General features: G+C 42.0%; 2 long non-coding RNA genes across 3 annotated transcripts; one reads left to right on the forward strand and one right to left on the reverse strand.

Moving 5' to 3' along the window:
* The first annotated feature begins 2,212 nt into the window (after positions 1–2,212).
* Positions 2,213–5,331, forward strand: LOC138974221 (uncharacterized). Its single transcript, XR_011458345.1, has 3 exons — positions 2,213–2,403; positions 2,889–3,156; positions 4,607–5,331. It is a non-coding gene; the product is annotated as an uncharacterized lncRNA (long non-coding RNA).
* A 436-nt stretch (positions 5,332–5,767) lies between these two features.
* On the reverse strand, positions 5,768–7,663 carry LOC138972452 (uncharacterized). Of its 2 annotated transcripts, none has more exons than XR_011457620.1 (3): positions 7,382–7,663; positions 6,880–7,032; positions 5,768–6,603 (listed from the first exon to the last, which is right to left on the reverse strand). It is a non-coding gene; the product is annotated as an uncharacterized lncRNA (long non-coding RNA). The 2 variants fall into 2 exon arrangements; XR_011457619.1 differs by having other exon boundaries at positions 5,769–6,353.
* Positions 7,664–10,000: the final 2,337 nt, after the last annotated feature.

Below are 10,000 nucleotides of genomic sequence, written 5' to 3' on the forward strand. Positions count from 1 at the left end.
GGGCACATGTTATGCTTTTATCATGAGACACATTTGGTCACATATGATCAAGGTCAAGGTCACTTTGACCCTTATGAAATGTGACCAAAATAAGGTAGTGAACCACTAAAAGTGACCATATCTCATGGTAGAAAGAGCCTATGAGCACCATTGTACTTCCTATGTCTTGAATTAACAGCTTTGTGTTGCATGACCTTGGATGACCTTGACCCAAGGTCAAGGTCACATGTATTTTGGTAGGAAAAATGTGTAAAGCAGTTCTTAGTGTATGATGTCATTGCTAGGTTTAGTTATTTGACCTTGACCCTGAAGGTCAAGGTCATGTCAAGGTCAAGCATGTGAATCGTATGGGCTTTGCCCTTCTTGTTTGACTTTTGGCAGCGTTCACTCTAAATTTGCCGCCTAAAACGGACTCGTTTCTGTCCACAGCCAAAGCTTTCATAACACAAAAATGGCTATATATGACAGCTAAGACAGTATTTGTTACATTTTAACAGTGGGTGCCCCGAGTTTCTACTGCAAACAAAAAAAAATAGCAAAACCTCAAAGTATGTGTGAGTCCCCTAATATGGACAACCTTCAACAAATCGAAGAAAATAAAAACTAAAGGCAATTTTAATTAATTCATTTAGAAGCTTGCTGAACATAACCTATAACTAGCCCTCGAGATTTTAAAAAAATATAACAAATAGTCTTGTTTTTGTCGAAGTTGATAATTTCACTTATTTTCACTCTGTTTTTGATAAGCTTCTTCAGTTTCCTGGTGTGCTTCAAATAATGCTCTCATCAACCCGAAACAGCTAAATCTAAAGCATATTTGAATTAGTCTGACTTGCACACTAAGTTGTATCATGTTATTTTGAAGTATAGGGGGCTTTTTACAGTGATTCGTGAAGGCCGCTTCACTGGTCCATATTGGGCGCCCAGGCTCCTAATATGGACCATTTGTGATTTTGTGTGTATTTAATTTTTGCTGAAGGTCTATCGGAGCTATTTCACTCTAATTCGGCCTAACGGTTAAACTAAGAGAGAAGGACTACCAACCACAAAATGAAACTTCTTCGCAAGAAAACAAGCTAGTTATCAGCAATAAACAAAAAGTGGTCCATATTAGGGGCCCTTCCCCTATATGTGTTTGTTTGTAAAGGTGTGTGTGTCCGTCTGTATATGTGCGTATTTGTTTGTTTGCTTAACGCCCAGCCGACCACGAAGGGCCATAATTATCAGGGCGGTGCTGCTTTGAGATATAAAGTGCGCCACACACAAGGCAGAAGTCGCAGCACAGGCGTCATGTCGCACCCAGTCACATTATTCTGACACCGGACCAACCAGTCCTAGCATGCACTAACCCCATAATGCCAGACGCCAGGCGGAGCAGCCACTAGATTGCCAATTTTAAAGTCTTAGGTATGATCCGGCCTGGGTTCTAACCCACGACCTCCCGATCACGGGGCGGACGCCTTACCACTAGCCCAACCGTGTATGTGCGTATGAGTGTGTGTTTTGTGTGTATGAGATTTGTGTGAGTCAATGTGTGAGTGTGTGTGTGTGTGTGTGTGTGGTGGGGGGGGGGGTGTGCGCGCGTACATGCGTGCCTATGTACATGTGTGTGTGTGTGTGTGTGTGTGTGTGTGTACGTGTGGGGGTGTGGGTGTGGGTGTGTGTCTGTTTGTATAAGAGAGAAAAAAGAGAGAGAGAGAGAGAGAGAGAGAGAGAGAGAGAGTGGGTGGGTGGGTGTGTGTTTGTACGTGTGCGTAAGTGTATGTGTGTGTATGTGTGGTTGTTTATATGTGCGTATGGGTGTGTGTTTTGTGTGTATGAAGTGTGTGTGAGAGAGTGAGTGAGTGCGTGTTAGTGAGTGTGTATGTGTGTACGTGTGTAACTTGGGGTATGTGTGTGTGTGTGTGTTCGTGTGTGTGTGTGTGTATGTGTGTGTGTGTGTGTGTTCGTGTGTGTTTGAGAGAGAGAGAGAGAGAGAGAGAGCGAGATAAAGAGAGAGAGAGAGAGAGAGAGAGAGAGAGAGAGAGAGAGAGAGAGAGAGAGAGAGAGAGAGAGAGAGAGAGAGAGAGAGAGAGAGAGAGAGAGGTTTGTCTTTCGCTGAGGATGTCCAATACTTAATAGGAAATCTGACATTCTGGGGGTTCTTTAAAACAATAAAAGAGGAGTCCACTGTATGTACAATACACCACTAAACAGTTCCGCGGCCATTGCGACAGTGCGCATGCGTAGCATTTTTTTCGAGTAAACAACGCGTCGTGCTAGCTTCTCAGCAACTTGAAACATGTGCGATTTGAGCGAGATTTCCATCCAGAAGGTGCGACTGTGGAGCACTGAAGCATCGAAAACCTTGTCGTGTGTACGGAAAACGAGTGTGGAAGGTGCACACGAGGAACTTGTAGCTAGGTAAGTTTTATTTCTTTCGTTATTTACTCTTTGCAATGATGCGATGTGTTGTTCATTCCCATGACCGGTTTTCCGCCCTGTAAGTTGTAACACTAACAGTAACTTAGTAAGTGCTCTCTCTTCAGATACGCTTAACTTTTCAGTTGATTAAAGTCAAAAACTTGAATAAGTGCCGTTGATCTGTCCACGGAATCTAACTTACTATGAAGCATAACTATATTCCGATTCGTGATGCATACAAGGCTACATGTTGCGATAGCCTATGCAAAAGTTTTCCATTTTCAATCTGACGTGTGGGTAAGATAAGAAACAACAAACATGCATACTAAGTTGCCACTGCCAGTTTGTATAGCTGCTAAGCTTACCTCAGGCTGAGTCAGTGAGTATTTTGTACGTTTACATACAAAATGGTGATGAGGGGGAAAAAGAATGCCTTCCACAGGTGCGAAAAACTGTGATTTGATCTCAAGGCCTTTTTGTTTTAGAGCTTTTCCTGCTTTGGAACTTGGGAGATGGGATTCCTGTCGACCGTGAAGCAGAAAATGCAGAGAGGGTGCTTCTTCGGGAGTACAAGCAGAAGTTGTATGTGAAAGGGGTGCTTTATCCTGATCCATTCATCATCACAACTGGATTGAAAGGCAGCAAGATGGGCGATTCCTGTGGCCAAGCGTCTTCATCGCCGGCTGCCTGTGAGTGTGAGCTCGACCTCATGCATCGCCTCGTCACCGAGTTTTAAGGAGGAAAGGCTTTCAGGTAGGAAACCTCTCTACTTTTTTAAGTAAGTCATATTTGCACTTTACTTTTGAAAAAGAGAATGGTTCAAGTTGAATTGCAAGATGGCAGTGCAGCCTAACAACATTTTGGTTTCAGTGAACAGGGAATGTGTCAAAATCTGAACAAGAAGAGCAAACGCTCGATCGAGTCACTTTCGCAGTTCTGAATATTATATGAGGCATCAGATGGACAGGAAGAAATTGCTATTCACAACACAATGAGTCACGTTCACATAAAATTTGAGCCCGGTCACTTTTATAGTTTCCGAGAAAAGCCCAACGTTAAGTTGTGTGTTGCCGAACAGAAAAGGCTAGTTATCTCCCTTGTTTTTCTGATAACGTTCGTAAAAGGCTACAGATGTAAATACTTTGATGTAAAGAATAATCCTACAAAGTTTCAATCACATCCGATGAACTTTGTCAAAGATATAAAATGTCTAAATTTTCCTTTGACGCTGACCTGTGACCTTGAAAAAGGTCAAAGGTCAACGAAACCATCGTTAAAGTGTAGAGGTCATTGGAGGTCACGACTAAACAAAATATGAGCCCGATCGCTTTGATAGTTTCCGAGAAAAGATATAAAATGTCTAATTTTTCCTTTGACGCTGACCTGTGACCTTGAAAAAGGTCAAAGGTCAACGAAACCATCGTTAAAGTGTAGAGGTCATTGGAGGTCACGACTAAACAAAATATGAGCCCGATCGCTTTGATAGTTTCCGAGAAAAGTCCAACGTTAAGGTGGTGTCTACGGACGGCCGGCCGGACGGCCGGCCGGACGGCCGGCCGGACGGCCGGCCGGCCGGACAGACTAACACTGACCGATTACATAGAGTCACTTTTTCTCAAGTGACTCAAAAACCAGCATACTAGTATTAATACACACTAAAATTATGCCTGTTGCTGTCATATACATATAATTTTTGAAAAGTGCAGTGATACTGATAGTGATACAGTTAATCAGCAATGACTGAACCGACTTTCTAAATTCAGGGATGATCAAATCATCTGACTAATGGCCAGGGGCGAGTACAAAAAATCCGCTGTGCTAGTTAAAACCGCTTGGCAACTCGCCTGGTTGGCTAGTGAAAATTCTCGTCAAATGCAACACTTCTGGTTGTATACTCTAGTTTCAAAACGTTATATAAACAATGCAGTTATAGCAACTGTGGTTTGTACCCGGCAAGCAATTCTTTTTGGTGGACTGGACTTTCTTGAAATGACTCACCTGTCTGGCAAGTTAAGATTTTGAGATCTGGCCATCCCTGCAACTGTCTTAATTTTGCAATGCTCTTCATGCAAGTTGCACTCAAATTTGTGAGCAATTTGTTATGTACAACTTGGTAAATTGTCCTAAATGATGCTTTAGTAAAAGTTGTTTTCTCCTTTCTCTTTCTCATATTGATTATTTTCTTTTTTCTCCCTTTTGGCAGTGTTTTGACCATGTGCAACAGGCTGCAAGTCATTTTGGAGGAGGAAGCCCCTGATTGCATCTTTGTCAAAACCAGAAAGAGACTTCTACCTGTCTCCAAGAGTCAGCCATCACAACCACCTGTTACCCAGAGCCAGCCATCACAACCTCCTGTTCCCAAAGTAATCCAATCCTGTTGCCCGTTTTGATACAGGCAGCAACAGGATGCACTTAGGAGGAGGAACTAGTAGAAGTAGGGAAAGCGGTATTAACAAAACAGCTTTTTCCTCTTAACTATGAAACCACACAGATAAACAAGGAGAGCAACCCTTCCACAAAGTAAACAATCCTGACGACTCTAATTTCAACAATTTGTCAACTCATGTAAAAGCTTTGCCAGATCCAGGCATTAAGCTCTACTCGTTACACATGTAATGGGCAGAGCAACATTGTTGAACAGCTGCTTCGTTTCTGTAAGTTTTCAGCCTGAAAGGTAGTAGGGTGGGTCGCATCTAAAATATAAATGTTTGTCTTGTCAAAACCTATGTAAATTTTCCTACATTTTAAGACTCCCTCTTTTTCTGTAGTGGATTTTTTTTTTATCAGATTATTGTTTGGAGTTCTGAAAAGGAAGGCTCCTGTGTACACCATTATAGATATGACTTTTACTGTACTACATGTGTGTTTTTGGTATATATATATAAATATATAAAACTAGATATCTTTCTTCCCAATATGTTCATTGATAACGTTTATCAACATAAGTAAAGTTTTTTGAGCTGACTGTATTGTGTGCATTTTGTTTGCAAGTGCTGATATGTTTGACTTTGTGCTGTAATGCTTTGTCTTGTCTCTCATTCTCCCTTTCAAAGTACGAGAACTCAGATTTTGTTCTGACACACTCATTGCATCATACAAACATCAATAAAGACACACACAGAAAGTGAGCCAAACAAACATTTTTCCTCAGAACATGTTATGGTATGCACAGGGGACATGAAAATTATGGAGAGAAGACTGTGCGCAGGAAGAAGAGAGAAACATTCAAACAAATGAAAACAAACCAGTAAATTGTTTAAGATTGCTCTTGGCCACTCTGGTGACATGTACTTTATTCTACCTATATTAGCGAAACCGATAGGCTAGATCCTGAAGGTCTCTGTTGCATAAACAACATCTCATCTATACTATAACGTTTAGGGTCAATACTCATTGGTTGATCGCTAAAAATTCTTGCCTTTTTAGAATTTTTGACTTTTTCCTGCCATCTTCTTGTTGCAAAGGGTGACACTAAAACCATGAATTAATTGTAAGAGACTGGTCGTGGCTATACCAGTGCAATATGATATGTTCTGCGAGAAATCAGATTTCTGAATAACCATGGATTTTTCCTGTCTGCGTTCTTTTTCTTAGCCAGCCATGTTTGCAATCTGTAGTTTGAACATCAGTCTATTGTTCTCCTTAGTCAGCTTAATCATTGCAATAAGATTGCGCATAACGGGTGTGCATTAAGTTGGCATCTGCTTATACAAAAAAACTATCAACAAATAAGCAAAAACAAGAGCACCCAGAAATGTTTCTGTTGTGAATGGGTCTTGTTCAGGGCTAGAGTCACACTTTTCTGGCAATCAACTAGCTGCACCATTCCTCTCCCTTGATGATCCTTGGGCCTGGCACGTCTCAAACTGGAATTCCAGATCTCGCATTGCCCATTTTTTTTTGCCTAGCCGGTGCTCTGGTCGGGGTATGTCTATCAGCACTCTTGCTGTCTGAAACATTGCCAAACAGGGTTCATTCTGTCAGTATTTATGGTAGTATTACATCTTCATGCAGGGTTCTCCACATATGTTGTCCGTTTGGGTTCAATGCCCCCAACTTCAACTTATAAAGGTGGTCATTTGGACCCACTGTAGTCATTTTCAGTGCAATACAGAACTCCCCCTGTGAATTCCCCGGTACACTTGTTTTTGTTCCTTTGGCTTCTATGGAGAGCTCTCCTAATGTTGATCAAATCGCACTCTGGAAACAAACCACCCACATAAAACTTAGCTTGGCTTCCCACATTCATAAGCCTCATATATTGATATTGATTGATATTCATTCTTGTTCAGATTTCAAAACACACGAACAGACGAAAAGTCAATTAAATCACTCAAGCTGTAAGCCACAGACACATCATAGTGATACTAGGAACAGCATGTGTGAACAAATACATTCAACACCTTCCCATCTTCTTTACTGCGTACACACACAAAATATAACAAGAAAGTTATAATTTAAAAAAAAACAACTTACTCTGTGTTGAAATCCAGGGTATCCCAAGTTTTGTGTTGGGAAAGAGTTCTCTGCAGTTGGTGTGCCATCAAGAAAGTGTTGAGAACAAACCCTTGCAGGTGAAAAAAAAAAGCTTGTGCTGGGTTCTTCTTGTGTGTTGGATGCGGATGCAAGCTGTTGAAAACAGACAGATGCATATCAGATTTAACAATGTATGGCTCTACAAAGCAATTTTTATTGCTTTTTAATCACAGCCATGCTCTAACAACATGAAGTAAAACAAAAAAAACAAGAAACGGAAACACACTGACACAGAAAGTGAGCCACATTTTTTGATCTCATGCACGGCAGATTCAAACAAGTATTTCATGCAGTGCCGGTGTGCAGTTTTTGTAACGTTCAAAGCTGTATAAATGCAGGTCTAGCTAATCATGCTATGGAATTTGCAGAAAAAAACAATAAATCGCATGAATGTCAGGCAATAAAATAAGTTGATCAAGAACTGTTACAGTGTTGCGCTTACCTGAACGGTGGTTGGCATGAACAGCACAGACTCGTGTGGAACCTGGTGAATTTTGCAAAGTTTAGCTTTCCATTTTGAAGACGGTAGCTTCCGTTGTCACAATCAATCATCGGGCAGTGACATGCCATTGTTAAAATCGATAATCGCTGAATTTACATCGACAAAACAACAAAATAAACACAAGTGTCTGACTCGTCAGTCGCAGAACATACGCAAAGCTGTGTTGCAGACGATTTGTTTCCTCGAAAAAATGACGCAGCCAATGAGAGGCGTCTGTGCGGTCACGTGGTTTTCCTTCTTTGTTCCATGTAAACGTCGGAACTGTTTAGTGGTGTATTAAACCATACACTTACGGGTAGTTTCCGAGGCTGTGTTTGTGGCGTTTCAACAGATTTGACTGGCACACACAGTGTTGGCAAACTTCCAGGTGAGAGTCTCATGTGGCCCTTGGGAGCTGTAAAGAGGCAAACAAGAAAAAATAAATTTTGATTTTATCCCAGCGAAGCTGGAGGTATCCCACATACTGTAATCGACTTGAGAAATGTTCACACCGATAATACATGATAAAGAAGGATTCGTTGTGCCCGATTATGGGCTACAGTTGGAGATGGAAGTTCACCAAAAATTGGGACCATACTAACAAAAATACGGTGGGTAAAATTGGCGCCCCCATTTTTTCAGCAAACGCCACCCAAGGCCGCTTTGGACGGGTAGAAATTCTGTACTTTCCAAGTCTATTTGTGTGTGGTTGTTCAAGACTATGGATAAAGCTCGGGTGAGAAGATTACGTCACGGTCAAAAGTCTTTGACGTCAATTATTGCATCATGACGTCATGCCTCCCTGTAGTCTTTCTCTCTCGCGCGGTGTGTGTGTTTGTGTTCATTTTGTGCACATGTGTTAGTGTTACTGTTTGTGTGTGTGTGTGTGTGTGTGTGTGTGTGTGTGTGTGCGCGCGCACGCGTGCGTGAGTCTGTACTCGTGTGTGTGTGAGTGTGTGTGTGTGTGTGTGTGTATTTGTGTGTGTGTGTGTGTATTTGTGTGTGTGTGTGCGCACGCGTGCATGAGCCTGTACTCGTGTGTGTGTGTGTGTGAGTGTGTGTGTGTGTGTGTGTGTGTGTGTGTGTGTGTGTGTGTGTGTGTGTGCGCACGCGTGCACGAGTCTGTACTCGTGTGTGTGCGCACGCGTGTATGAGTCTGTAGTAGTGTGTGTGTGGGGTGTGTGTGTGTATGTATTTGTGTGTGTGTGTGTGCGCGCACGCGTGCATGACTAAGTCTGTACTCGTGTGTGTGTGTGTGTGAGTGTGTGTGTGTGTGTGTGTGTGTGTGTGTGTGTGCATAAGTGTATGTGTGTGCGTGTATGTGTGTTTGTTTGTAAAGGTGTGTATGTCCGTCTGTCCATATGTGCGTATGGGTGTGTGTTTTGTGTCTATGAAGTTTTTGTGAGAGAGTGAGTGAGTGCGTGTGAGTGAGTGTGTGTTTGTGTGCGTGTGTGCCTTGGGTGTGTGTGTGTGTGTGTGTGTGTGTGTGTGTGTGAGTGTGTAAGAAAGACTGAGAGAGAGGGAGAAAGAGTGTGTGTGTGTGTGTATGTGAATGTGTGTGTGTGCATGAGTTTGTGTGTATGTTTGTGTGTGTATGAGTGTGTATATGTGTTTGTTTGTAAAGGTGTGTGTGTCCGTCTGTCTATGTGCGTATTTGTTTGTTTGCTTAACGCCCAGCCGACCACGAAGGGCCATAATTATCAGGGCGGTGCTACTTTGAGATATAAAGTGCGCCACACACAAGGCAGAAGTCGCAGCACAGGCGTCATGTCGCACCCAGTCACATTATTCTGACACCGGACCAACCAGTCCTGGCATGCACTAACCCCATAATGCCAGACGCCAGGCGGAGCAGCCACTAGATTGCCAATTTTAAAGTCTTAGGTATGATCCGGCCTGGGTTCTAACCCACGACCTCCCGATCACGGGGCGGACGCCTTACCACTAGCCCAACCGTGTATGTGCGTATGAGTGTGTGTTTTGTGTGTATGAGATTTGTGTGAGTCAATGTGTGAGTGTGTGTGTGTGTGTGTGTGTGTGTGTGTGTGTGTGTGTGTGTGTGTGTGTGTGTGTAGGTGTCTATACGGGAACCTAGGTGTTTGGGCAGGAACATATAGATGGTTTTTCCGGAACTTTGGAGGGAACCTTAGAACATGTTGCAGGATTTTCGGGAAGGTTCCAGGGAACTCTCCAACATTTTCTGAACCAAGACAGGTTCCCATAAAAGTACCAACAAATTTATGCAAATTGTATGAAATCGCAGTTATCTCCCTTTGACTAAGGTAAATATTTTCGCATTGGCACCAGTCTGTGCCCTTCAACTCGTCACTGTGTTGCCTTCTCTCTCTCTTGTTTGAGTTTGATTTTATTTTTATTTAACTTTTGATTTGAACTTAGTTTGTTTTTATTTGAATTTTTTAAATTTGAATTTTTTTATTTGATTTTATTTTGCCTTGTTTAATGTTTTTTGTTTGATTTTTTATTTGATAATTTTAATAGTGTTTTTGTTTGTTATTTTATTTGATTTGAATTTTGTTTGTTTGTTGACATTTTAGATTCTATTTTCATCTCCCTCGGGAG

The sequence above is a fragment of the Littorina saxatilis genome, linkage group LG8, assembly GCF_037325665.1.
Source record: "Littorina saxatilis isolate snail1 linkage group LG8, US_GU_Lsax_2.0, whole genome shotgun sequence".
NCBI classification, from domain to species: Eukaryota; Metazoa; Mollusca; class Gastropoda; order Littorinimorpha; family Littorinidae; genus Littorina; species Littorina saxatilis.